Source organism: Heterodontus francisci, chromosome 25, assembly GCF_036365525.1.
Source record: "Heterodontus francisci isolate sHetFra1 chromosome 25, sHetFra1.hap1, whole genome shotgun sequence".
In the NCBI taxonomy this organism is placed as follows: domain Eukaryota; kingdom Metazoa; phylum Chordata; class Chondrichthyes; order Heterodontiformes; family Heterodontidae; genus Heterodontus; species Heterodontus francisci.
The window spans coordinates 76,672,515-76,699,909 of NC_090395.1; positions in this window are offsets into that span (position 1 = coordinate 76,672,515).

Below are 27,395 nucleotides of genomic sequence, written 5' to 3' on the forward strand. Positions count from 1 at the left end.
AGAGCATGGTTGGAATCTGGAACACACTGCCTGAAGAGGTGGTTGAGGCAGGAACCCTCACAACATTTAAGAAGTATTTAGATGAGCACTTGAAACGCCATAGCATACGACGGGCCAAGTGCTGGAAAATGGGATTAGAATAGTTTGGTGCTTGATGGCCAGCACAGACACGATGGGCCAAAGGGCCTGTTTCTATGCTGTATAACTGTATAACTCTGTGCCTCTATCACAGATTCCAGTCTTCAGCCAATCCAGTTCACTCCATATGATATCAAGAAACGACAGAAAGCACTGGATACTGCAAAAACTATGGGCCCTGACAACATTCTGGCAAAAGTACTGAAGACCTGTGCTCCCAAACTTGCTGCGCCCCTAGCCAAGCTGTTCCAGTACAGCTACAACACTGGCATCTACCCGGTAATGCGGAAAATTGCCCAGATATGTCCTGTTCACAAAAAGCAGCAGAAATCCAACCCGGCCAATTACCGCCCCATCAGTCTACTCTCAATCATCAGTAAAGTGATGGAAGGAGTTGTTGACAGTGCTATCAAGCAGTATTTGCTCAAAGGAAAATGATTGTGGATGTTGGAGGTCAATCATCTCAGTCCCAGGACGTCACTGCAGGAGTCCCTCAGGGTAGTGTCCTAGGCCCAACCATCTTCAGCTGCTTCATCAATGACCTTCCCACAATCATAAGGTCAGAAGTGGGGATGTTCGCTGATGATTGCACAATGTTCAGCACCATTCGTGACTCCTCAGATACTGAAGCAGCCCATGACTAGATGCAACAAGACCTGGACAACATCCAGGCTTGGGCTGATAAGGGGAAAGTAACATTCGCGCTACACAAGTGCCAGGCAAAGACCATCTCCAACAAGAGAGAATCTAACCATCTCCCCTTGACATTCAATGGCATTATCATCGCTGAATCCCCGACTATCAATATCCTGGGGGTTACCATTGACCAGAAACTGAACTGGAGTAGCCACATAAATGCCATCTCCCCAAAGCCTGTCCATAATCTAAAAAGCACAAGTCAGGACTGTGTTGGAATACTCTCCACTTGCCTGGATGGGTGCAGCTCCAAAAACACTCAAGAAGCTCGACACCAAAAGACTTGCAGGTTGATAGGTAAATTGGCCATTATAAATTGTCACTAGTATAGGTAGGTGGTAGGGAAATATAGGGACAGGTGGGGATGTTTGGTAGGAATATGGGATTAGTGTAGGATTAGTATAAATGGGTGGTTGATGTTCGGCACAGACTCGGTGGGCCGAAGGGCCTGTTTCACTGCTGTATCTCTAATCTAAAAAAAAACCATCCAGAACAAAGCAGCCCGCTTGATTGGCAACTCATCCACAAACATTCACCCCATCCACCACCTTTAACATTCACTCCCTCCACCACCGACAGACAGTGGCAGCAGTGTGTACCATCTACAAGATACACTGCAGTAACTCACCAAGGCTCCTTAGGCAGCACCTTCCAAACCCACGACCTCTACCACCTAGGAGGACAAGGGCAGCAGGTGCATGGGAACACCACCACCTGTAAGTTTCCCTCCAAACCACTAACCATCCTGACTTGGAACTATATTGCCATTCCTTCATTGTTGCTGGGTCAAAATCCTGGAACTCCCTTGCTAACAGCACTGTGTGTGGCCCTACACCCAAGGACTGCAATGGTTCAAGTTGATGGTTCATCACCACCTTCTCAATGGCAATAAGGGATGGGCAATAAATGCAGGCATAGCCAGCGATGCCCACCTCCCATGCACAAATATATTTTTTACTCTGTATCTAATCTCGTGCTGTACCTGCCCTGGGAGTGTTTGATGGGGACAGTGTAGAGGGAGCTTTACTCTGTATCTAACCCTGTGATGTACCTGTCCTGGGAGTGTTTGATGAGACAGTGTAGAGATAGCTTTACTCTATATCTAGCCCTGTGCTGTACCTGTCCTGGGAGTGTTTGATGGGGACAATGTAGAGGGAGCTTTACTCTATATCTAACCCCCGTGCTGTACCTGTCCTGGGAGTGTTTGATGGGGACAGTGTAGAGGGAGCTTTACTCTGTATCTAACCCCCGTGCTGTACCTGTCCTGGGAGAGTTTGATGGGACAGTGGATGCTCAAAGTATCAGATTTAATTCCTGATATTCCTCATCCTCACTTTGTGCTTAAAGTTCAAACAACAAAAATCATTTTTTTTCAAGAAAAATATCTGATATTAATGAAGTTTGGCTTCTACTTCTCCCTTAAGTGGACATATTTTTCTGAACAGCCTCAGGTTTCTGGCAACCTTTCCAGTGTTTCCCGCTTATAATTTAGCTGGTGATACAGTGGAGATCCCGAGAATTTTGCTAAATCCTAGATACCCAGGTCTTAGACTCTGCTAGAAGTTTCTGGAGCCTTTTCTGAGTGGAGTATCCTTCTGCTCAAACATAACTCCAGAAATCAGAAGGGGAATGTCTCGGAATTCTGAAGGTCAGGGATATCCTTGGTTCTGGCCTGTAACATGCTGGCTGTCTGATAGGCTGAGAGAATTAGCCAACCCCACCTCACTCCCAATTCCAGCAGATGCCCATCAGTAAATTGTAAGTTAGGAAACCCCCCTCTGACCCGAGGTCCTTGGCAGTGTCAGGTGGAAATCACCAGGCTGAGAGGTTTGATCTATGAATGTGGCCTGTGTGTTGCAGGAGCAGCCTGTATACAGTGCTAACAACATTCTGTATGAAGTCAGCTGAGGCACAAGTCCCCGTTCGAGACACATTTTGCTTTTGCTTTGCTTGAATCTGGGTCGCTGTTGTATAAAAGCGCAATTCATTAAACGATGTCAAGTTATACTCGTTTAGTGAAAAAAGGAGTCATTTCTTCTGATTTAGATAATTAAAAAGAATCAGAGGAAGAGATTAAAGAAAAATCATATCAAACAAAATGGTAATTGGAAAAAGTAAAACATTCCATAAGTGTACAGTATTGTAGCACATCTGTACTAGACTCATAATCGAGAAAACCCGTTTAAATCCAACTATAGCAATTTGAGAATTTGAATTCAGATTTAAATAGCTGGAAATATAAAGCTGGTACAGTAAAAGTGACCATGAAGCTGTTGGACTGTTTTAAAAACCCAATTGATTTATTAATATCGTTCAAGGAAGGAAACTTGTCGTCCTTACCTACTCTGGCTCTAAATGTGACTCCAGTCCTATACCAGTGTAGTTGACTCTTCACTACACTCTGAATTGGCCTAGCAAGACACTCAGTTGTATTACCACATTATTAGAGCATCTAGGAATGGGCAATAAATACTGACCTTGCCAGCAATGTCCGCATCCTGAGAATCGTGACTCCAAAAGTCTGGATGTGCTTAGAAAATAGAAAGAGGCTGAAATAAAAGATAAGAAAGATTTGCATTTCTGTAGCGTCTTTCATGACCTCAGGATATCCCAAAGTGCTCCACAGCCAATGAAGTTCTTTTGAAGTGTAGTCGCTGTTGTAATGTAGGAAACATGCCAGCCAATTAGAGCACAGCAAGATCCCACAAGCAGCAATGTAATACCAACCAGCTCATTTGTTTTCAGGTGTTGATTTAGGGATAAACATTGGCCAGGAGACCGGGGAGAACTCCCCTGCTGTTCTTCCAAATTGTGCCATGGGATCTCTTTATTCCATTTGAGAGGTCAGACACAGCTTTGGTTTAACATCTCATCTGAAAGATGGCACCTCCAACAGTGCGGCACTCCTTCAGTACTGCACTGGAAGTGTCAGCCTGGATTTTGTGCTCAAGTGCCTGGAGGGGGACTTGAACACACAAACTTCTGCCCCAATATCAGCTGTGGTTCATTCTCACCTCTGGGTCAGAAGGTTGTGGGTTTGAGCTCCACTCCAGAGACTCGAGCACAAAAATATAGCTGACACTCCAGTGCAGTACTGATGTAGATTATCTGGCCATGACCACATTGCTGTTTGTGGAATCTTGCTGTGCACAAATTGGCTGCTGTTTCCTACATTACAACAGTGACTACACTTCAAAAAATGCTTCATTGACTGTAAAGCACTTTGGAATGTCCTGCAGTTGTGAACGATGCTATAGAAATGCAAGTCTTCCTTTTTTAAAAGCGAAAAGCTAAATATCAAAAAGTAACAGCAGAAGTTTAATACTTTTCTCTTTAAATTACAGGTGGTGCCAACACCATCTAATCTCAGTAGTTTACTGACATTGATCCTTACAAGGGCCTCATACTTGATTTTAAATTCTACATAGCCGACATGGTGAAGGATGGAAGAAAGCAGGAGAAAAGCTTGGGCAAATCGGGAAGAAGTGGTTCAGTGATATCAACCTTGAGTTTTCAAAGCCTGTAGGTTTATAGGAGAAAGCAAAGCCTGAGGGAGGGGAGGGATTCCACCGTTTTCAAGTACCAGCCATGGTTTGACAGCATCACTCTCATCCCTAAGTCAAGTTTGTGAGTTCAAGTCCCACTGTCAGGACTTGAGGGACAAATCCAGGCTCACTGAAGGGGTGCTGCACTGTCAGAGGGGCTTTCTTTTGATATTTGATTCACTAGTCAGGTGATCAATGTTAGATACCTTCCTGCCTAAAACTGGGGTTAATGAAGTTTTACTCCAAAAAGACTTGTTTTATTTGAAAACAAAACAGAAGTTTGTTTCCTGTTAATTCTGTGCCCTGCATTAGGGAGCGATTCATTTTTAAGCTTTGTACAATTTTCGATGGATGTTCATCAGTAGCAAAATAAACAGCAGAACTTAAACCGTGATTCCCTTCCTAGCCTGCCCCCATCTGGTTTCTATTTGGAAAAAAAGTGGCATCTTAGATTAACTGTGAGTCAACTGAAAGGTCACTTAACATCTGGGTAAATATTAATTGATCAGCTGGTCATTGAAAATTGTATACAGTCTGTTCACGATTTCCATGACAACCAGGTTTCCATCGCATACTCTACTCTGGGGGACAGCGAGAAAGACAGGAAGTTCCTTAGGCAGGCACTTCCTGTTGCAGATACAAATAACAGTTTTGTATCAATCAACTCAATTCTGAGTCAAGGCGTTTATTTTGGGTGTAGAAGGGAACTGAGTAAATAGGAAATGTTTGCAACAGGAACCTTCTGTCCTCAGTAACATCTCAACATGAAGGCATTAGGCGCAATGAAAATCTCAACCACTCACATGAGGAAATGTTGTAGTTTTGGAAATTTGCACCAGTCACCTGACACCAACATGGACTGACCAACATCAGTCCATTCTCTGATTAAGGAAGGCTATGTGGGTCCCATCATTTTCTTTGTAAGCAAGTTAGACTGCCTTCTGTCAGCTGTCCTGCCACATGCTGTTAGATTTTATAATGAGAAATATTTTTTTTATTTTTTTATTTAGAGATACAGCACTGAAACAGGCCCTACGGCCCACCAAGTCTGTGCCAACCATCAACCACCCATTTATACTGATCCTACACTAATTCCATATTCCTACCACATCCCCACCTGTCCCTATATTCCCCTACCACCTACCTATACTAGGGGCAATTTATAATGGCCAATTTACCTATCAACCTGCAAGTCTTTGGCATGTGGGAGGAAACTGGAGCACCCGGAGGAAACCCACGCAGGGAGAACTTGCAAACTCCACACAGGCAGTACCCAGAATTGAACCCGGGTCGCTGGAGCTGTGAGGCTGCGGTGCTAACCACTGCGCCACTGTGCCGCCCAAGAAAATTTTAGTTTCAAGTAAATCACTGGTCAGGCCTCTGCGGGAGTAGAGTATTGTTCCCAATTCTGGTTGCCACGTTTTAGGAAGGATGTCAAGGCCTTGGAGAGGGTGAGGAGGAGATTTACTGGAATGGTTCCTGGGATGAGGGACTTCAGTTATATGGAGAGATTGGAGAAGCTGGGATTGTTCTCCTTAGAGCAGAGAAGATTGAAAGGAGATTTACTAGAGGTGTTCAAAATTATGAAGGGTTTTGATGGAGTAAATAAGGAGAAACTGTTTGCAGTGGCAGGAAGGTCAGTAAACAGAGGACACAGATTTAAAATAATGACCAAAAGAACCAGAGAATAAGGAGAATGTTTTTATGATCTGGAATGCACTGCCTGAAAGGGTAGTGGAAGCAGATTCAATAATAGCTTTCAAAAGGAATTTGGATACCTGATGGGAAATAATTGTAGGGCTATGGGGAAAGAGCAGGGCAGAGTGGGATTAATTGGATCGCTCTTTTAAAGAGCAAGCACAGGCATGATGGGCCGAATGATCACATTCTGTATTGTATCATTCTATGACTGTGTGAAGTGAAAATGTTCTACTTTGTCAGATATAAGTTCAGTGAGGTGCATCTGTTATATATTTGTGTACTGAGGGTTTGTTACAAATTCGGGTCCGCCTCAGATATCCACTTGGACGCAATGGTACTGGTCACTCTGTAAGTGAACACAACATCTTATGTTCAGGAATATGTCCATACTGTGGAATATCTTTCAATGACATGTTAAACCAAGGCCCTGTCTGCCCTCTCAGGTGGATGTAAAAGATTTCACAGCACTATTTTGAAATGGAGCTATTCCATTCTTACCTCTCCCTCACTCCATTTCTGCCAATCACAGAGAGTTAAAACTCCCTCTATAAAGTTTAAATCCCAGTTGCTATTAGTTTCCTTAGTTGCCGATTCGAATAGATCTTGGTGTTCTGGTTTGAGATTTATCCTGACTGAAGTAACAACTCTAAGAACAGCCCTTTTCAAATCTTCAGGACAAGCCAGGACCTGAACAATATAAAGACAAGCAGGACAGAATCTCCTGGGTCTCAAGGTCAGTTTGTCAATGATTGAGGGACACCCGAACCATAGACCTCTGACTGAGCACACTTTGGATAAAGTGGAACCCTGATTCTGCACTTGGCCTGGGATTGCTGGATGCTGATATTGATTATCAAACATGGAGACATGGCCTATTTCTTATCAATGATATCCTTTGCTCAATGTACACAGAAATAACAAAAATATAAAATTAAAAGCACAAAAACTGAAGCAGCTGAGTTTACAGGCGAATAAACAATCATGCCAGGATGAGGAGAATCATTCTAATAAATTTCCAATAATTATTATTACATTGAATGATTATTTTACCTTCTTTCTGATGCCACAGATTTGATTCCCTGTATTTCGGACCCCATAAAAGTTATGAATCCTTTCCCTGTAAAGATCCATTGCTTTTCCTGAGGCTGAATGCTTGGACACACATCAGTACTGGATTCTCTAAGCTCTCTTTAAGGTCCCCTGGAGACAGTAGATCTGAGGGACCTGAATGCTAAGTCTGCCTGCAGCAATATCAGAAATGGAACAGCAAGCTCCTGAAACTCAGAGGAAAGGATTAAGGTTAGAAGGAGGACAACACAACCCAGAATTCGCTTCAGAAGATACATTATGCTGGTCTTTGCTTTTTTTTCTCTCACTAAAATTCAAACAAAGAAGTTGAGTTAGGTTAACCCTTTGTAGACTTTGGTAATTGTTGATAAAGAAATGTAACTACTTTAAAACATGCTCAATACTTCCCGTGGTGCCTGGGCTTGTTTCATTCTATTTATGACCATTCTCTCCTTCTGTCAACCTCTTTCTCTATCAGAACCTCTTTTATCTTTATTTTATCAATAATACTAGGATAACTTCTTCTCTGAATTTTCCTCTCCCTTAAGCTTTGAATCTCCTGTTCCACTTACTCTTTCTCTTTCCTGCATCCCCACTGCGTTGAAACTATGATTAGTCACTCTCCTACTCTAACTCTTCATTTCCCAGGATCTTAAAAGTATTCAACTCCTCACCTCATTCTTCCTAAACCTCCTACAATGTGCTGATGCTTGATCCTAAACTTGTTGTTCCTAATCTCAAACCTAGTTGTCTTGCGCTTTGGGTCTCAGCCATCCACCTGGCCTCCTTCATCGTAAAAAATAACAGCTCTATCAAAACAATTCACTCCTGGCCTTGCATTTAAACATCTTCCACTTTACAAAGCCTTGACAAAAATGTTCTGAGGTTGGCAAGGATCTTAGCTTCATTTAAATTTCTCAATGAATTATTTCAAGTTTCTTACCCATCAGAAACAGGTGATGAAACAACATTCAAAGATTGGAATAAATACAGACCGATGGGAGAGAGTGAAAGATTTCAACAGTGTTAAAGCAATAAAATAATAGGTTCGCTTCAATAAATTTCTGCTGGTGTCCTTCTCTCTGGTATTGTGGGTAAAGCAGCATTCCTATTGGCTGTGCCACAGCTGGTCCCACTAGGGTCACAGATGTCCACCTTCAAATCCCTTGTGCTGGCATCAGCATCTCCCGCACTGCCCTGCCTCTTGTGTCCAGGTCCAGCTTTGCACTGCCAAACTTCTCATTAGATATCAGGTCTTGGTTGAGATACAATTTTCTCCAGCTATCCATGGAGGTGACTGATTCCATTGCTTAGAGTCATAGAGTCATTATGACATAGAAGAAGGTCATTCGGCCTATCTAGTCCATGCCAGCTCTCTGTAGACTGATCCAGTAAGTCCCATTCCCCCATTCTATCCTGTAGCCCTGAAAGTTTATTTCCCTCAAGTGTCCATCCAATTTCCTTTTGAAATCATTCATCGTCTCTGCTTCCACCACCCTTGTAGGCAGTGAGCTCCAGGTCATTACCATTCACTGTGTAAAAAGTTCTTCCTCATATCCCCCCTGCATCTCTTGCCCAAAACCTTCAATCTGTGTTCCCCAATCCTTGTACCATCAACTAATGGGAACTTCTTTTCTTTGTCTACCTTATCTAAACCTGTCATAATCTTGTACACCTCCATCAAATCTCTCTTCAATCTCCTTTTCTCCAGGGAGGACAACCCCAGCTTCTTCAAACTAACATCTGCCATGACCCCACTTCTTCCATCCACTCTGCCAGGCTGAAGCAGCCAATACTAAACCTCAGTGCCTTTCACAATCCTGAACTCAACATCAAACCTCACATACTACCCATTACCAGGACTACCTCTGTCCTATCACAACTTCTCCAACAATTAAACCCTTTCCCATGTGTTTGTCCAACTCTAAATGTCATTATTCTAATGTCTCCTTCACTGGTCTGCCATCCTCCATAAACTCCATCTGGTCCGTACCTTGTTCATTTGCTCACTACTCCATCCTCGCTGACCTACATTGGCTCACAATCCCCCTTACAAAGTAAAATGTTAAATTCCTGTCCTCATCTTCAATTCTAATCATAGCTTTTCCATTTCCTATGTCCTCACCCTCCTCCAGCCTTCAGTCCTCCAAGCCTGGCTTTTTGAACATCTCGCTTTTCTCCACTTTTGGAGCAAATCTTTTTGTTGGCTCAACTCTAATCTCTGGAATTCCCTCTTTTAAATCTTCCATCTCTTCTCTGCAGGGCTATAGGGAAAGAGCAGGGGAATGGGGGTAATTGAATAGTTTTTCAAAGAACCAGCATGATGGATGAATGGCATCCTTCTGAAATGCAAAACTCTATGATTCTCTCTAAAAATCTTGGCAAACCCTATCTTTTTAACCCAACGTTTGGCCACCCCTCCAAATTGCACCCCCCCCATGATTCAACGTCTGTTCTCTTTTTGATTGTTATTATTTTCTCCCTCTCTTGCTAAAGTTCCTTGGATTTTTTATATGTTTAAGGTGTTTTATAAGTGCAAGCTGTTGTTACTATTGGAAAAAGCAGCTATCCAGCTTCCCGATCGTTGAATTAACAATGGTATTTCTCCAATGTTTTCCTGCACTGTGTTGTCTCTGGAAGGTACCAATTCCCATCTGTACTGAGCTAGCTAATCTCAACCAGGAAATTACTAGTGTTGCTGCAATTGGTGGAACATGATTTGGGCTCACATAGCCAGGATTCCTCATCCTCTCAGTGGTCTCTGCCCAAAAGCATAGGTTTGGATTCAGCTCTGATGAGCTCTCATGGTCAAGTATCGTGTGAATGTCACTGACCAGTCTCATGGCTGATGAAGGGTCACCTGGCTGAGATCCTGGAGAATGCCCTGCACCTGTGAACCATAGTCCCAGGTGAGTTAATGCCTTCAGGACAGGAGGGAACTGAATTCAGCCTCTTCCCAACCCACAAACAAAGCAAGCATGGTAAATATTTATTTCAAATTATTGAGGGCCTTTTGAACATTCTCACAAGATTCTGAAAAAAAGCAATCAAATTGTTTTATTTTTATTTAAACTCAAGCAACAGCATAGAAAAAAATGAAAAGATTAAAATGAAAAAGGGTGGGAAAGAAAATATTTAAAGGAATCGAGCGAGACAATGTTTTCATCTAAAATTATCCACATTCGTATTCTGTGGAGGGTGTCGCTGAGCAGTGAAGATGGACATACAATTATGCTCACTTGTTGTATATTAATATAGATTCTTGACATCTTTCATAGACCTCAGGCTGTCATCTTTTTGTCTGCCTTAATTGAAAATTAATGGTTAGTGTGTTGCCATGGTAATAAAGTCATTGGTCGCAAATAGCGCTTACATTTCAAGAAGGCACCAGTGGCATTGTTTGTCCGCGGTGACCTTGGGAGTTCAGAGATATTGAAGGAGAAATGGGGGTTGAATATTGCCAATCCGAGCAAGATAAGAAAAAAAACTTATTGCGTGTTGTGTATAGAAAAATAAAATGAATGTGTCAAGGCAGAGAGAAGGAGAATTATACTTGAGTACAAAGCAGAAAAGTTTCATCTTTTCATTTGATTCTGTCTATTGCCTCCCAGAGATTGGAGTTATGATGTTGCAGTAGGGTGTATTATACCTTCATAACACGGACTGCCGCAGAAGGACCAAGAGTCACACAACAGATGATAGGAGCTGATTGCCGCTTTGTCCCAGTGAAAGAGTTATCTGAACTAGGGCATCAATTTGAGTCGGACAAAAGGGAAAAGGATTTAAAAATATAACAGTAAGATGTGGCAGAACAAAAGCATCACAGAGTTCAGGGAATCAGAGAGAGAAGCAGTTGGTGGAAGGAAGGGAAAGGAAAGAGAAAGGACTATGAACGAGTAATATACACACACACTTTTACATACTCACTCTCACACACAGACACACACTGACACAAACACACTCACACATACATGCACACACAGACAGACACATTCACACTTACACACTCACACATTCACATTCACACAGATACTCACAGAGACATGCTCCCACGCACACTTACACGCACATACATATACACACACATTGAAACACACACATTGAAACACACACAGACATAAATGCATACACACTGACACATACATACATAGGCACACAAACGCACACACATACACATACATGGGCACAGACACAGACTCACACAAACACACACACATTCACACACACACACACAATCACACATATGCACAGAAACACACACAGATATATGCACAGACACACAAACACACACACATACACAAACGCACACACAGACATGCGCATATGCCCACACAGGCACAATGTACTGACCACCCAAACACAGACACACACAGAAACAAACACATGCACAAACATACTATACAGACAGATATATATACATATATATATATATATATATGTATACACGCACAGATATATACACACAGATATATATATATGTAAACACAGATACATATATACCCACACAGATATATATACACAAAGATATATACATATATATATACACACACACACATATATATATATATATATATATATATATACACACACATTTATATACAGAAACGTACAGAAAATATTGAGCAAATAAGGAAGGATTGACCAGTCAGCAGAATCCATCTGCAATATCACTATTTCACATTGACACTTTTAGTTATTTCACAAATTCACAAACTCAGCAAAGTCAAGATCTCCCTGGACTTGGGCTGACTTTTATAGAGAGTCCATCAGAAAAATCAATGCTTGGTTGATTTTAGATTTAGTGTAAATTAACTGACAAAAAGGGATCCATCTGGAGACAGAGGACTGAAGCTACAATACTTAGCAGGTCAGAGATCTGAGAGTCTGGCTTCCATGTGGAGAGATGAGGGAAAGGAAGCAGGAATTGGACATGAAGAACGCTAAGCCTGGGGTTGTGCAATGGTGGGAACTGCAAACACAATGGCACAAGCCAACCTCCTGTGGATCAGAGTGTCTACACACTGCCCAGCCACCAGTCATCCATCTTGATTTAGAATCATCGATACAGAGACTGCCATTCATATCAACATAGAAATCACAGTATCATAGAAATTTACAGCACAGAACTAGGCCATTCGGCCCATTGTGTCTGTGCCAGTCGACACGGAGCCATCCAGTCTAAACCCACTTTCCAGCTCTTGGTCCGTAGCCTTGTAGGTTTTGGTGCTTCAAGTGCATATCCAAGTACTTTTTAAATGTTATAAGGGTTTTTGCTTCTACTATCCTTTCAGGCAGTGAGTTCCAAAGCCACATCACCCTCTGGGTGGAAAATTTTCCATTCAACACCCCTCTAAACCTCCTACCTCTTACCCGAAATCTATGCCTCCTAGTTATGGATTCCTCGACCAAGGGGAATAGGGCTTTCTATCCACTCTATCGAGACGCCTCATAATTTTATACGCTTCATTTAGGTCTCCCAACAGCCTCCTCTGTTCCCAAGAAAACAACCCAAGCCTATCCAATCTTTCCTCATAACTAAAATTCTCCAGTCCAAGCAACATCCTCGTAAATCTCCTCTGTACTCTCTCCAGTGCAATCACATCTTTCCTATCGTCCGGTGACCAGAACTGCACGCACTACTCCAGCTGTGGCCTAACTAGTGTTTAATTCAGTTCCAGCGTAACCGTCCTGCTCTTATATTCTATGCCTCAGTTAATAAAGGCAAGTATCCCATATGCTTTCTTGACCATCTAATCTACCTGTCCAGCCACCTTCAGTGATCTGTGGACATACACTCTAAGGTCCCTCTGTTCGACAACACTTCTCAGTATCCTACCATTTATTGTGTATTCCCTTGCCTTGTTAGCCTTCCCCAAATGCATTACCTCACACTTCTCTGGATTGAACTCCATTTGCCACTGTTCTGCCCACATGATTAATCAATTGATATCTTGCTGCAGTCTACAGCTTTCTTCTTCATTATCAACCACGTGGCCAATTTTGTATCCTCTGCAAACTTCTTAATCATACCCCTACATTCAAGTCCAAATCATTGATATATACCACAAAAAAAACAGAGAAGATTGATAAAGGGAATGTGGTGGATGTTGTTTATATGCATTTTAAGAAAGTGTCTGATAAAGTACCACATAAAAGGCTGGTTAACAAAACCGAGGCTCATGGAATAAGAGGGTCAGTGTCCAATTGGATAAAAACTTGGCTTGAGGACCGAAAACAGTAAGTCATGGTAAATGGTTGCTTTTCAGACAGGAGGATGATAAGACAGTGGTGTTCCCCAAGGGTCTAGGACCACTGCTTTTTTTGCTATACATAAATGACTTGGATCCTGGAATACAGAATAGAGTTTCAAAATTTACTGGTGATACCAAACTTGGAAGAGTGGCAAACAGTGAGGATGATATGAACAGCCTGCAACAGGATGTAGATAGACTAGCAGAATGGGCAGACAGGTAGCAGACGGAATTTAATACAGAGAAGTGTGAGATGATGCATTTTGTCAGAAGGGATAGAGAGAGGCAATATAGTCTAAATGGCACAGTTCTAAAGAGTGTGCAGGGACCTGGGGGCGGGGGGTGGGTGGTGGGTGGTAGGGGGAGGGGTTCATGGGCATCAATCTTTGAAGCTGGTGGGACATAGTGAGAGAGTGATTAGTAAAACATATGGGATCTTTGGCTTCAAAAATAGAGGCATTGAGTACAAAAGCAGGGAGGTTATTCTGACCTTTATAAAGCTCTGGTTAGGCCCCAACTAGAGTATTGTGTCCAGTTCTGGAAACCACACTTTAGGAAGGATGTGAGAGTCCTTGGGAGGGAGCAGAGGAGATTTACCAGAATGGTTCCAGTGATGAGGGAATTTAGCTACAAGGTTAGATTGGAGAAGCTGAAGTTGTTCTCCCTGGAGCAAAGGAGATTGAGGGGAGATTTGATAGAGATGTACACGATTATGACAGGTTTAGATAAGTTAGACAAGGAAAATCTGTTCCCATTAACTGATGATAAAAGGACCAGGAGACACAGATTGAAGGCTTTTGGGCAAGAGATGCAGGGGGAATGTGAGGAAGAACTTTTTTAATCAGTGAGTGGTAATGACCTGGAACTCACTGCTCACGAGGAGGTGAAAGCGGAGACAATCAATGATTTCAAAAGGAAATTGGATGGACACTTGAGGGAAATAAACTTTCAGTGATATGGAGATGAAGTGGGGGGACTGGGACTGACTGGATTGTTCTGCAGAGAGCCCCAATGGACTTGATGGTCTGAATGGCCACCTTTTATGTCATAAGTGACTCTATGTGACTCTATGAAACACAAGGGACCCAGTACTGAGCTCTGCGGAACCCCACTAGAAACAACCTTCCAGTCACAAGAACACCCATTGATCATTACCCTTTGCTTCCTGCCTCTGGGCCAATTTTTGATCTAAATTGCTACTTTGCCTTGGATCCCATGGGCTTTTACTTTCATGACCAGTCTGCCACATGGGACCTTATCAAATGCCTTGCTAAAATCCATATAGACTACATCAAATGCACGACCCTTATCGACGCTCCTTGTTGCCTCCTCAAAAAAAATCAATTTTTAGTCAGACACGACCTTCCCTTAACCAATCCTTGCTGACTGCCTTTGATTAATCTGTGCCTTTCTAAATGGAGTTTTATCCTGTCTCTCAAACATTTTTCCCAATAATTTTCCCACCACTGAGGTCAAGCTGACTGGTCTGCAATTACTCAGTCTATCCCTTTATACCTTTCTCCTTTTTTAAACAATGGTACGACGTTACTTGTCCCCATTCTCTGGCACCACACGTGTAGCCAGAGAGAATTGGAAAAGAATGGTCACAGTCTTTGCTATTTCTTCCCTTGCTTCAGTTAGCTTACATTTCAAATATAATATAATATAAAAACAAGAAATGCTGGAACCACTCAGCAGGTCTGGCAGCATCTGTGAAAAGAGAAGCAGAGATAACGTTTCGGATCAGTGACCCTTCATCGGAACCTGATGAAGTGACCCGATGAAGGGTCACTGACCTGATGAAGGGTCACTGACCCGAAACGTTAACTCTGCTTCTCTTTTCACAGATGCTGCCAGACCTGCTGAGTGGTTCCAGCATTTTTTGTTTTTATTTCAGAATTCCAGCATCCGCAGTATTTTGCTTTTATTATAGGATACATTTCATCTGGGTCTGGGGATTTATCCGCTTTCAAAGATGTTAAACCCCTTAATACTTCCTCTCTCACTATGTTTATTTCATCTAATATTTCACACTCCTCGTCCCTGACTGAAATGTTTGAATCATTCTTCTCTTTTGTGAAAAGGGACATAAAGTATTCATTTAGAACCAAACCAACATCCTCCGCCTCGACACATAGGTTACCCTGATGGTTCCGAATAGGTCTTACGCTTTCTTTAGTGATACAAACATACGAATTAGGAGCAGAAGTAGGCCACTCGGCCCTTTGAGCCTGCTTTGCCATTCAGTAAGTTCATGACTGAACTGATTACTCCACATTTCCACCTACCCCCAATAACCTTCCACCCCCTTGCTTATCAAGAATCTATCTACCTCTGCCTTAAAAATATTCAGACTCTGTTTCCACTGCCTTTTGAGGAAGAGAATTCCAAAGAGTCGACACTCTCAGAGAAAATTTTTTTCCTCATCTCTGTCTTAAATGGGCAACCCCTTATTTTTAAACAGTGACCCCTAGTTCTAGATTCTCCCACAAGGGGAAACATCCTTTCCACATCCACCTTGTCAAGACCCCTCAGGATCTTATATGTTTCAATCAAGTCCCCCGCTTACTCTTCTAAATTCCAACAGATACAAGCCAAGCCTGTCCAATCTTTCCTCATAAGACAATCCGCCCATTCCAGGTATTAGTCTAGTAACCTTCTCTGTACTGCTTCCACTGCATTTACATCCTTCCTTAAGTAAGGAGACCAATACTGTACACAGTACTCCAGATGTGGTCTCACCAATGACCTGTATAGCTGAAGCACAACCTCCCTACTTTTGTATTCAATTTCCCTTATGATAAATGATAAGATTCTATAAACTTTCCTAATTACTTGCTGTACCTGCATACTAACCTTTTGTGATTCATGCACTAGGACACCCAGATCCCTCTGTATCTCAGAGCTCTGCAATCCCTCACCATTTAGATAATATGCTTCTTTTTTATTCTTCCTGCCAAAGTGGACAATTTCATACTTTCCCACATTATACTCCATTTGTCAAGTCTACTCCCAATCACTTAACCTATCGATATCCCTTTGTAGCCTCCTTATGTCCTCTTCACAAGTTACTTTCCTACCTATCTTTGTTTCATCAGCAAATTTAGCCACCATACCTTCGGTCCTTTCATCCAAGACATTTATATAAATTGTAAAAAGTTGAGACCCCAGCACAGATCCCTGTGGCACACCACTCGTTACATCTTGCCAACCAGAAAATGACCCATTTATGCCTACTTTCTGTTTCCTGTTAGCTAACCAATCTTCTATCCATGCCAATATGTTACCCCCTACACCATGAGCTTTTATTTTCTGCAATAGCCTTTGATGTGGCACCTTATCAAACGCCTTCTGGAAATCTAAGTAGAATATATCCACTGGTTAAAGCCTGCTACCCGACCTGAACCCGACGACATGTGTCGGGTTCGGGTCATGTCGGGCCCCTCTTCCGGGTCCGGCGTTCGGGCCGGGTCTGGGTTGGGCTCGGGTCGGGTCGGATCGGAAACACGCACGGTAAGTGCTCAGCCGGTAAGTATTGAAATTAAAAAACTTACCTGAGCTGGGAGTCCAGGATGAAACTGAGTCGGCACAATGAGCGAGTGATGTCACTAGGACGTTACCACGCATGCGATGCACCTTCCTGCAGGTTTGTTGTCAGGAAAGTAAGTAAAGGGATGGTTGGGTCGGGCACGGTTCGGGTCGAGTTGGGGTCGGGCCCGGGGCAAAATCGGAGGGACTCGTGCCGGGTCGGGCTCGGGTCCATCGTGGTTTGGTCGGGTTCGGGTCAGGTTCTTTTTCCCAACCTGAGCAGGCCTTTACCACTGGTTCCCCTTCATCCACAACACATGTAACTCCCTCAAAGAACTCCAATAAATTGGTTAAACATGATTTCCCTTTCACAAAACCATGTTGACTCTGCCTGATTACCTTGAATTTTTCTAAATGCCCTGCTATAATGTCTTTAATAATAGCTTCTAACATTTTTCCTAAGACAGATGTTATGCTAACTGGCCTGTAGTTTCCTGCTTTCTGTCTCCCTCCCTTTTTGAATAAAGGAGTTACATTCACTATTTTCAAATCTAACGGAACCTTCCTCGAATCTAGGGAATTTTGGAAAATTAAAACCAATGTTTCAACTATCTCACTCGCCACTTCTTTTAACACCCTAGGATGAAGTCCATCAGGACCCGTGGACTTGTCAGCCCGCAGCTCCAACAATTTGTTCAGTACCACTTCCCTGGTGATTGTAATTTTCTTGTGTTCCTCCCTCCCTTCCATTTCCTGATTTACAGCTAATACTGGGATGTTACTTGTATCCTCAATAATGAAGACCGATGTAAAATATCTGTGCAATTCATCTGCCATCTCCTTATTATCCATTATTAACTCCCCAGACTCACTTTCTATAGGACCAATGCTCACTTTGTTAACACTTTTCTTTTAAAAATATCTACAGAAACTCCTACTATCTGTCTTTATATAATATAGTTCTGAAGAAGGGTCACTGACCCGAAACGTTAACTCTGCTTCTCTTTCCACAGATGCTGCCAGACCTGCTGAGTGGTTCCAGCATTTCTTGTTTTAATTTCAGATTTCCAGCATCTGCAGTATTTTGCTTTTATTATCTGTCTTTATATTTCTAGCTAGCTTTCTCTTCTCCTCTAATTTTACCTTCCTTATCAATCTTGTAATCATTCTTTGCTGGTTTTTTATATTCTGTCCAATCTTCTGACCTGCCTCCCATCTTTGCGCAATTATAGGCTTTTTCTTTACGTTTGATACTATCTTTAACTGTTTTAGTTAACCACGGATGTTGGGTCCCCCCCCCTTGGAATTTTTCTTTCTCATTGGAATGTATCTATTCTGTGTATTCTGAAATATTCCCTTAAATGTCTGCCACTTCATCTCTATTGACCTATCCCTTAACCTGATTTGCCAGTTCACTTTAGCTAGCTCTGCTTTCATGTCCTCATAATCGCCCTTATTTAAGTTTAAAATTCTAGTCTTGGACCCACTCTTCTCCCCCTCAAATTGAATATTAAATTCAATCATATTATGATCGCTGCTACCTAGGGGCACCTTCACAATGAGGTCATTAATTAATCCTATCTCGTTGCACAATACCAGGTCTAGTATAGTCTGCTCTCTGGTAGACTCCAGAATCTATTGTTCCAAGAAATTATCCCAAAAACATTCTATGTACTCCTCATCTAGGCTATCTCATCTGATTTTTCCTGTCTATATGTAGGTTAAAATCCCCCATAATTATTGCTGTACCTTTCTGACAAGCTGCCATTATTTCTTCCTTTCTACCCCATCCTACAGTATGGTTAATGTTAGGTGGCCAGTACACCACTCCCACAAATGACTTCTTGCCTTTATGATTTCTCATCTCTACCCAAACTGCTTCTACATCCTGGTCTCCTGAACTTAGGTCATCCCTCTCTATTACGCTAATACTATCATTAATTAACAGAGCTATCCGTCCACCTTTTTCTAGCTTCCTGTCTTTCCTAAATACCATGTATCCTTCAATATTCAGGTCATAATCTATGTCATCCTGTAGCCATGTCTCTGTAATGGCTATCAGATCGTACTTATTTATTTCTATTTGCGCTCTCAATTCATCTGTTTTGTTTTGAATGTTACGTACATTCAGATACCGAGCCTTTAGTTTTGTCCTTTTATTATTTTTGTAACCTCTAGCCTTATTGTTGATTTACTCTTAGATTTGTATGCTCTGTCCCTTCCTGTCACAGTCTGTTTATCATTTCCCATATTAATACCTTTTTCTCTTGCCTTGTCTCTACTCCTTTATTTACCATATCTTCCCAAATTTGATCCCTTGCCCCACTATTCAGTTTAAAACCCTCTCTACATCCCTAGTTATGCGGCTTTCTATAACACCGACCCCCTGCACGTTTCAGGTGTTGACTGTCCCAACGGTACAGCCACCACTTTCCCCAGTACTGGTGCCAGTACCCCACGAACTGGAACTCACCTCTACCACACCAGTCTTTGAGCCACACATTAATTTCTCTAATCTTATTTGCCCTATGCCAATTTGCACATGACTCAGGTGATAATCAAGAGATTATTACCTTTGAGGCTCTGCTTCTTAATTTGGCGCCTAGTTCCTCATACTGACTATGGAGAACCTCTTTTCTTGTCCTGCATTTGTTGTTGGTACCTACATGGACCAAGATGACTGGATCCTCCCCCTCCCACTGTAAGTTCCTCTCCAGCCCTGAGCAGATTTCCCGAACCCTGGCACCGGGCAGGCAACACAGCCATCTGGACTCTCGCTCTTTGCTGCAGAGAACAGTGTCAATCACCCTAACTATACTGTCCCCTACTACCACTACATTCCTTTTGTCTCCCCCCATTTGAATGGCTTCCTGTACCATGGTGCCATGGTCAGGTTGCTCATCCACCTTGCAGCCCCCACTCTCATCCAAACAAGCTGAAAGAACCTCAAACCTGTTTGACAATCACAAAGGCTGAGGCTCCTGCACTCCTGCTATCTGGGACCCCATACCTGCCTCAGCTGCAGACGCACTCTCCTGTCCCTGACCACTGACCAAATCAGAAGACACTATCCTCTTGCTGTTTATGCATTTACAATAAATCTTTGGGTTTTCCTTACTTGCCAATATTTTTTCATGCCCTCTCTTTGCTTTCTTAATTTCCTTTTTAATTTCACCCCTACACTTTTTATACTCCTCTAGGCTTTCTGCAGTATCAAGCCCATTTGGCAATGTTGATGCTGGGGTTACCTCCTTGCTGGAGCAATCTGCTTGTGTATGTGTGAAGGTCAACACTTGTCCTGGTTTATTTCAGGAGTACAGCCCATGTGACATCTCCTGGGTCTGGAGCTCTGAGTTGCTCCATGAATAATCACTGTGTTCAAGGCTGAACTATTTTCAAGCTATCTCAGCCGTCTGGTGATCTAGCATGCAGGAGGACAGTGTGTAAACGTGATGAGCCTGGGGATATTGCCACCCACCTTGTGCTTCTGGTTCCCCTGTGCAGTGAGTTCCCAATCTCCGCCAGGTCAGCAATGGGCAGGGCTCAGGTCAGGAATCTCCCTGCAGGTAATGATAGTAGGAGAGTCTCTGTGTGAATCATCCTGCCCCCACAATATTCTCACTCTGCTTCTGGCCTCTCATAGTCCAGTAAATTCATGGAGACAATGAGAATGATACCAGTGTGCTGGAGGATGGTGAACCAGTGAGGACAAAGGTGGAAGGTGAAAAGAACTTATTGCAGGTTAGGATACAGGCAGCAGAGAGCTGGATGAGTTGGAGTTTGAAGGAGCTTCGGAGAAAATGAGTAGAACATCCAGCCTATGTTGATCTGTCTTTTCTGTCCAAGCAGGATGGGTTGAAACTTGGCCTTGGCCATTATGTCTCGTTCTGGGCGCTGCACTTTAGGAATGGTGTGAGGGAATTGGAGAGAGTACAGAAAAGATTCACAAGCATGGTTCCAGGGATGAGGAACTTCAGTTATGAAGATAGATTGGAGAAGTTAGGACTGTTTTCCTCGGAGAAGAGAAGGCTGAGAGGTGATTTGATGGAGGTGTTCAAATTCATGAGGGGTCTGGACAGAGTAGATGGAGAGAAACTGCTCCTACTCGTGAAAGGATCAAGAACGAGAGGGCACAGATTTAAAGCAATGGGTAAGAGAAGCAAAAGTGACATGAGGAAAAACTTTGTCACGTAACGAGTGGTTAAGGTCTGGAATGTGCTGCCTGAGAGTGTGGTGGAGGTAGGTTCAATTGAAGCATTCAAAAGGGAATTAGACAGTTAGATGAAAAAGGAGAATGTACAGAGTTACAGGGAGAAGGCGGAGGAATGGCATTGGGTGAATTGCTCTTTTGGAGAGAGACGATGGGCTGAATGGCCTCCTTCTGAGCTGTAACAATTCTAGGATTCTGTGATTCTGGTTTGCATTTCCCAAATTTTGTGTTTCTTGTATCAAGCCTGGAAGCAAATAAGATGTGGAGAAATCTTTCAGTCTCAGTTGAGGTAGAATATCAGAACATAGGAACAGGAGTAGTTCATTCAGTCCCTCAAACCTGTTCCATAGAGTGGGGCTAAGGTAAGCAGCATTAAGGAGGTGGAATTGAAATGGTTTTGATGTTGAACTGGATGCACGTTTAGAAGATCAGCCTCAAACAGGGCACTGAGGGACACTAAAGCTGGATTTCAATTCCATATGGGTGTAGGAGGAGGCAGAGCAGGTACATAGAAACATCGAAAGTACTGGACAAAAATAAACCAGGGTCCATCGAGTTCACCTTCTACCATCCTAGTAGCCACATGATACAACGATAACGGAGTTATTGACGAATCACAATGATCAATCTCTATCAATGAGTCTACAACTAACCCAGGCATGAGATGAGGAAAACCCCTAGTGGTGGAGAGCTTTGTGAATCATAGGTTCAAACTCTCCTGTCCCTCCCGAACATGCCACCCGCACCAGGTAGAATGCCAGATTTGGAGCTTAGGTAAGAAAGCGTCAGAAATGGCAGGAAAATGGGTGTTGAGGAATACTGCCATGTCTCCGTCCTGATCTGGACTTCTCCCCCTTCTTTTGCCACCCTTCCCCACTCACTGCATCTATGTAGTAGTACAGCCTAGCACACAACCCAACATGCCCCTCATTTGTTCTAGTTACTGCCTTTCTCTGGGACTAGCTAATGGAAAGTTGCGGTGCATCTGAGGTAGCAGTAGTAAAACCCTTAAAATCTTCTGATTGAGGGAAAGGACCTGGTCAAGGGCAGCAAGATTCATCATCAGGACTCGACTGGCCCTTCAGCTGGTGTTCCACTTATAGCACCCTCCCCATGTTCCTGGGTAGGTGGTAGCAGGATGCTTGGTGGTAGGAATCCTGCTGGAAGCCTACCCTGTATCACTAATGTGTCCTCCCCCCACCCCCGATCCCTCCCAGGGAAATGGCTCAGGATGAGGTGAAGTCAAAGGGGCAGATGGAAATTCTGATCTGCCACTTTTTCATCCCAAAGAGGAGAATCCAGCCCTATCCAGGCGAGAGAAGGAACACTCATCAGACACTAAACTCTTTCTGGGGAATGAGGCACTTTCCCATTTTTGTCACCCAGTATTAACATCAAGCACTCCATGTCATTTAGATACAAAGTTCTCAGCCCTAAGCTTAGCAAAGCAGTTCCTGCTATGCCAGGGTGACATTCCCATTTTTCACACCAATCATTCCTAAAGTCTTTCTAATGGGGTGTTGTCGATTTAATGCCCGCTGATATTAAATGGGGAGGCCACTTTTTGTGCTGTGGGTCAATAGAACTGGGGTGAGGCTGGCCAAACTCATTTTAAGCAGGGAATTTACATACAACTGGGTCACATTTATTGTACCAGTCTGAGTATGAAACAGTATGATTTAATAAAAGTTCTCTGGAGTGATGGTGTTCTTAACTAAAAGATATGGCTTTGAGGCTTCATTCATTTTGGATTTGCCATGAAGCTGAATATTCAAAATTCAAACTGGAACCCAGCAGTGGGGACTGGAGGCATTATAACTTTGATTGGTAAAATAGATTTTCAAACAGAAATCCCACTCTTCCTGTGTAATGAAGAGAAGGATGAGGAAATGGACGAGGCTAGATGGTGGAAACTTAGAATGAGGCAACAGAGTAGGTACTTTTTTCTAGCATTTAGTATTTACAGGACTCAAAAGTTTTACTTAGGTTTCTTTGCCATCAATGTTTCAGAAAGGCTATGCTTCCCCTCACCATCCCCTGGAAGCTGCAGAGGAGTTATATCAGCCACAGTTCATCCACCAAGACCACAACATTGTCTGTAGCAATGTAAGTGACCACTACTTTGAACTTTATTTGCCATCAGATATTTTCAGGCAGCCTTGGGAGTTTTCTGTCACATTTCTCAGGCAGCAGTGAAAGAATATATAAATTAACTCATTGATATTCTATTAAGGGGATCTTTGTACTTTATTGCCTTCTCAATGGAACCTGCTAAAGAATGAATGAGCAGTCCATTTCTACAGACTAGCACAGCACCAGCAAGTACAAGGAGCAGATGGAGCATGTGTGGCCTTGAAAGCTCCATATGATAAACTGATCAATTTCATTAGCAAGAAGATTTCAGTCCATCAATCTCCCTCTACTTCACATTGATGCCTGCTCACCAGGAAGCTGTGGTGAGACTTCCACCACATGCTAATCCACTTAACCAGCCCTGATAGAACAAAACCATGTATCAGGATGGCTGATTGGAGATCAGGGATATCCCCTGCAGTGACGGCTAATGACTCCAGTACAGCATCTCCACACAGAGGAGTGAAGCAATTATAATGAAGCTTATGGGACTACATGAAGTGTGATAGAGCCCAATTACTGGCATTCCAAAGTCTCATTTTAGATGCTTGGACAAAGGTGGTGGAGCCTAGCCAAAGTCCCCGGAATTATAACAACTTATATATGCTGTATAACACAGCTGTGTTGAAGCTGAAGCTGAAGAGAATGATGATGATGAAGAAGAGAAAAATGGGTCTTCATCCCAAAGATCAGGAGGATAATTTACAGGAGAGACAGCAACCTGCAGCCAAGGAAAAGTGGCTACAACTTATAAAAGTTCAGAAGGAAAATAAAATCCCTCCAGTTCCTGCACATGCACAACAGCCTTCTTAAAGGAGTTGCTTTTCCAAAGGGAAATGTGTCTTGCAACAGTAATAGAAATCTCCTATTTCACCATAGCAACTGAATATATCCCGAAAAATGGTCCAAGTAATTCCAAATTTCAAATACTAACTTGCTTACACAATGTCTACCCTTTGTGCCACATTGCTTATCCACTCTTAAATGAAAGCAAAATCCTGTGGATGCTGGAAATCTGAAATGAAAACAGAAAATGCTGGAAAACATTCAGCAGGTCAGATAGCCTCTGTGGAGAGAGAAACACGTTAACATTTCAGGGCGATGACCTTTTGTCATTAGGTTCTGATGAAAGGTCATTGGCCTAAAATGTTAACTCTGTTCCTCTCTCCACAGATGTTGCCTCATCTGCTGCCTATTTCCAGCAATTTCTGCTTTTATTTTTCAAACCTTATTTACCCTATTTTCTACTTCTCTGAGTTGTTTCCAGGCTGATGTGGGATTGCAAGATGGATGGCTGGGAAAATTTCTCAGGAGCTTCTGAGGACTGAGGTGACTCTTGTCTCAGTTGAGCTGTTGTCCCTGTGTGAACTGCCTCTTCTATCCATTCTCTTACAATGTCAAAGGGGCACTGGGCCCAAGTCTGAAGAACCCACAGCTGCTGGATTTGGAAAGAAGTCAGCTCATTGTATCTCTTGTGAGAAACTGCAACTTTTGTGACTGCTCTTTGCAGCTACGAGTGCTGGACATACGAGTGCTTGTGGTCAGTGGGAGAACAGATGTCATAGCCCAGTTAAGTCTTAGAAGCCCTGTGGATGTGCCATATATAAGTCTCTGAAACAAGTCAAGGGCCAAATAGCAGAGAAAACCTGATGGGTTTCAAAAGGCAAATTATAGAAGATATCAGGGAAAAAGAGAGGGTGTAAAAAATTCTGAAATGAACGGGGAAGGAGACAGAAGGGGACAGGACCAAGCGGAGGAAGGCCAAGAAACTGCAAAATGGGAACTCAAGAGGGAAGTCTAAAGGGCAATAACATAATGGTCTTTAAATATATCAAGAACAAGAGAAGGGTACAGAAAACTCTTTACAGTGACAGTGGGGAACTGGTGTCTGTTGACAAACGATTGGTGGAATGAGTAAATTATTGACTTGTGACTAGTTTGAACCATTGAAAAAAGGGAGCAGAGATGCCTGAATGGATAGAGAAGTGTAAGGGAGAGAACAGAATGGAAACTCTTAGTATCACAAGAGAAGGCACAGTAGAAAGGTCTAGAAGCTGAAAGTAAACAGAAGCTCCAGACTCTAACAATTTCCATCAAAGGCACTGAATCAACTGTTCTGAGGAGATTGAAAATCCCCTCACTGCTGTCATTTCAAGTTCAGGTAACATCACAATACCCTGGGGAGAGAAGTATAAATTGGGCAATCATTAGGTCAGGGTTAGTTGTGGGCAAGCTTTTACAATCAATAATCCAAGATTGGGCAGCACAGTGGTGCTGTGGTTAGCACTGCAGCCTCACAGCTCCAGCGACCCGGATTCGAGTCTGGGTACTGCTTGTGCAGAGTCTGCAAGTTCCCCCTGTGACTGCGTGGGTTTTCGCCGGGTTCTCCGGTTTCCTCCCACAGCCAAAGACTTGTAGGTTGATAGGTAAATTGGCCATTATAAATTGCCCCTAGTATAGGTAGGTGGTGGTGGGGATGTGAGAAGGTAATGGGATTAATGTAGGATTGGTATAAATGGGTGGTTGATGGTTGGCACAGACTTGGTGGGCTGAAGGGCCTGTTTCAGTGTTGTATCTCAAAATAAATAAAGATAAAATTTGGAAGAATTTAAATTCATGCATTAATCAGAGAGTGCCAACACATATTTGTTAAGATTGGGAAGTTGTGTTTACCAAATTTCATAATGTTTTTTCGAGAAGTGGCTAATTTTATAGATTAAGTGAATGCAGCAAATATAGTGTATACAAAAAATCAGAATGGATTTGCAAAGGTGTCTCACTGGAGGCTTGTTATAAAAATCCAGGTGTCTGGAATCAGAGGAAATAAGCAGCATGGATAGAAGGTTGGTTAATAGTCAGGATGCAGAGGGTTGGGACAAATGAGTGTTCCTTGGATTGGAGAACGGTTGCAAGAGGTGTGTCCTGGGTTGGGGGATATGGAGAGGGCAGTGCTTTCGTACAGATATTTGGTCTTGGGCATAAGAAGTACAATCTTGAAACTTGCTGATATAAGAAGTGTGGCAATAAGGAGGCTATAAAAGATTTCAGGTCAGGTTAGAGAATTGCGTCCAATACTGGACATCATACTTTAGGAAGGATGTCATGACCTTGGAATGGATTCAGAGGAGATTTACTATAATGGTACTGGGCACGAGGGATTTCAGTTACATGGAGAAATTGGAGAAGCTGGGATTGTTCTTTGATGGGAGACGGTTAAGGGGAGATTAAATAGGGATGTTCAAAATCATGAAAGGCTTTGATAGGGTAAACAGGGAGAAACTGTTTCCACAGGAAGGGCACAGAATTAAGAACATTGGCAAAAAGAAATGTCGGGGGAGATGAGGAGAAACCTTTTTACACAGCAAGTTGTTGTGATCTGGAATGCACTGCCTAAAAGGACAGAGGAAGCAGATTCAATTGTAACTTGCAAAAAGGAATTGGATAAATACTTGAAAAGGGAAAAGAAAAATTGCAGCTAATGGGGGCAAGAGAAACAGGAGTGGAACTAATTGGAAAACTCTATCAAACAGACAGCACTGGCAGCAGGGCCAAATGGCCTTCTTCTATGCTACAGTTCTATGATTCCATTCTATGAAGTTAGTGGATTGAGTCAAAGATATGTTGAAGAGGGAAAGACGATTTCTTGTCTCTGGGGAGTTGGTGAGAGGTCATCAACTTAAAGTGATCATTAAGTTAGTGCGGAGACTGGTTAGGGAAGATTTCTTTAGACCTTGAAGCTGTCAGATTGTTGTAAAAACCCAACTGGTTCACTAATAACCCTTTCAAGAAGAAAACCTGCTGTCCTTACCTGGTATAGTGTACATGTGATTCCAGTCCCACACCAAAACTGTTGGCTTTTAACTGCCCTATGAAGATGTTCATCAAGACACTCAGTTGCACCAAACCTGGGTAACTAGGGATGGACAATAAATGCCAGCGATGCCCACATCCAGCGAATGAATAAAAAAAGGAATAATTTGGGGAGGTGGGGTGGATTTATCTAAGAGAGGCTGATTGGTCCGAATAGTGTTTGATCCTAAAGGTTTCTCAGTTCTACACGCTTCACGTGAAATATTTCTTACACTCCATCCTCTCCATTCTTCATTTATTCAATGTAACGGCTTC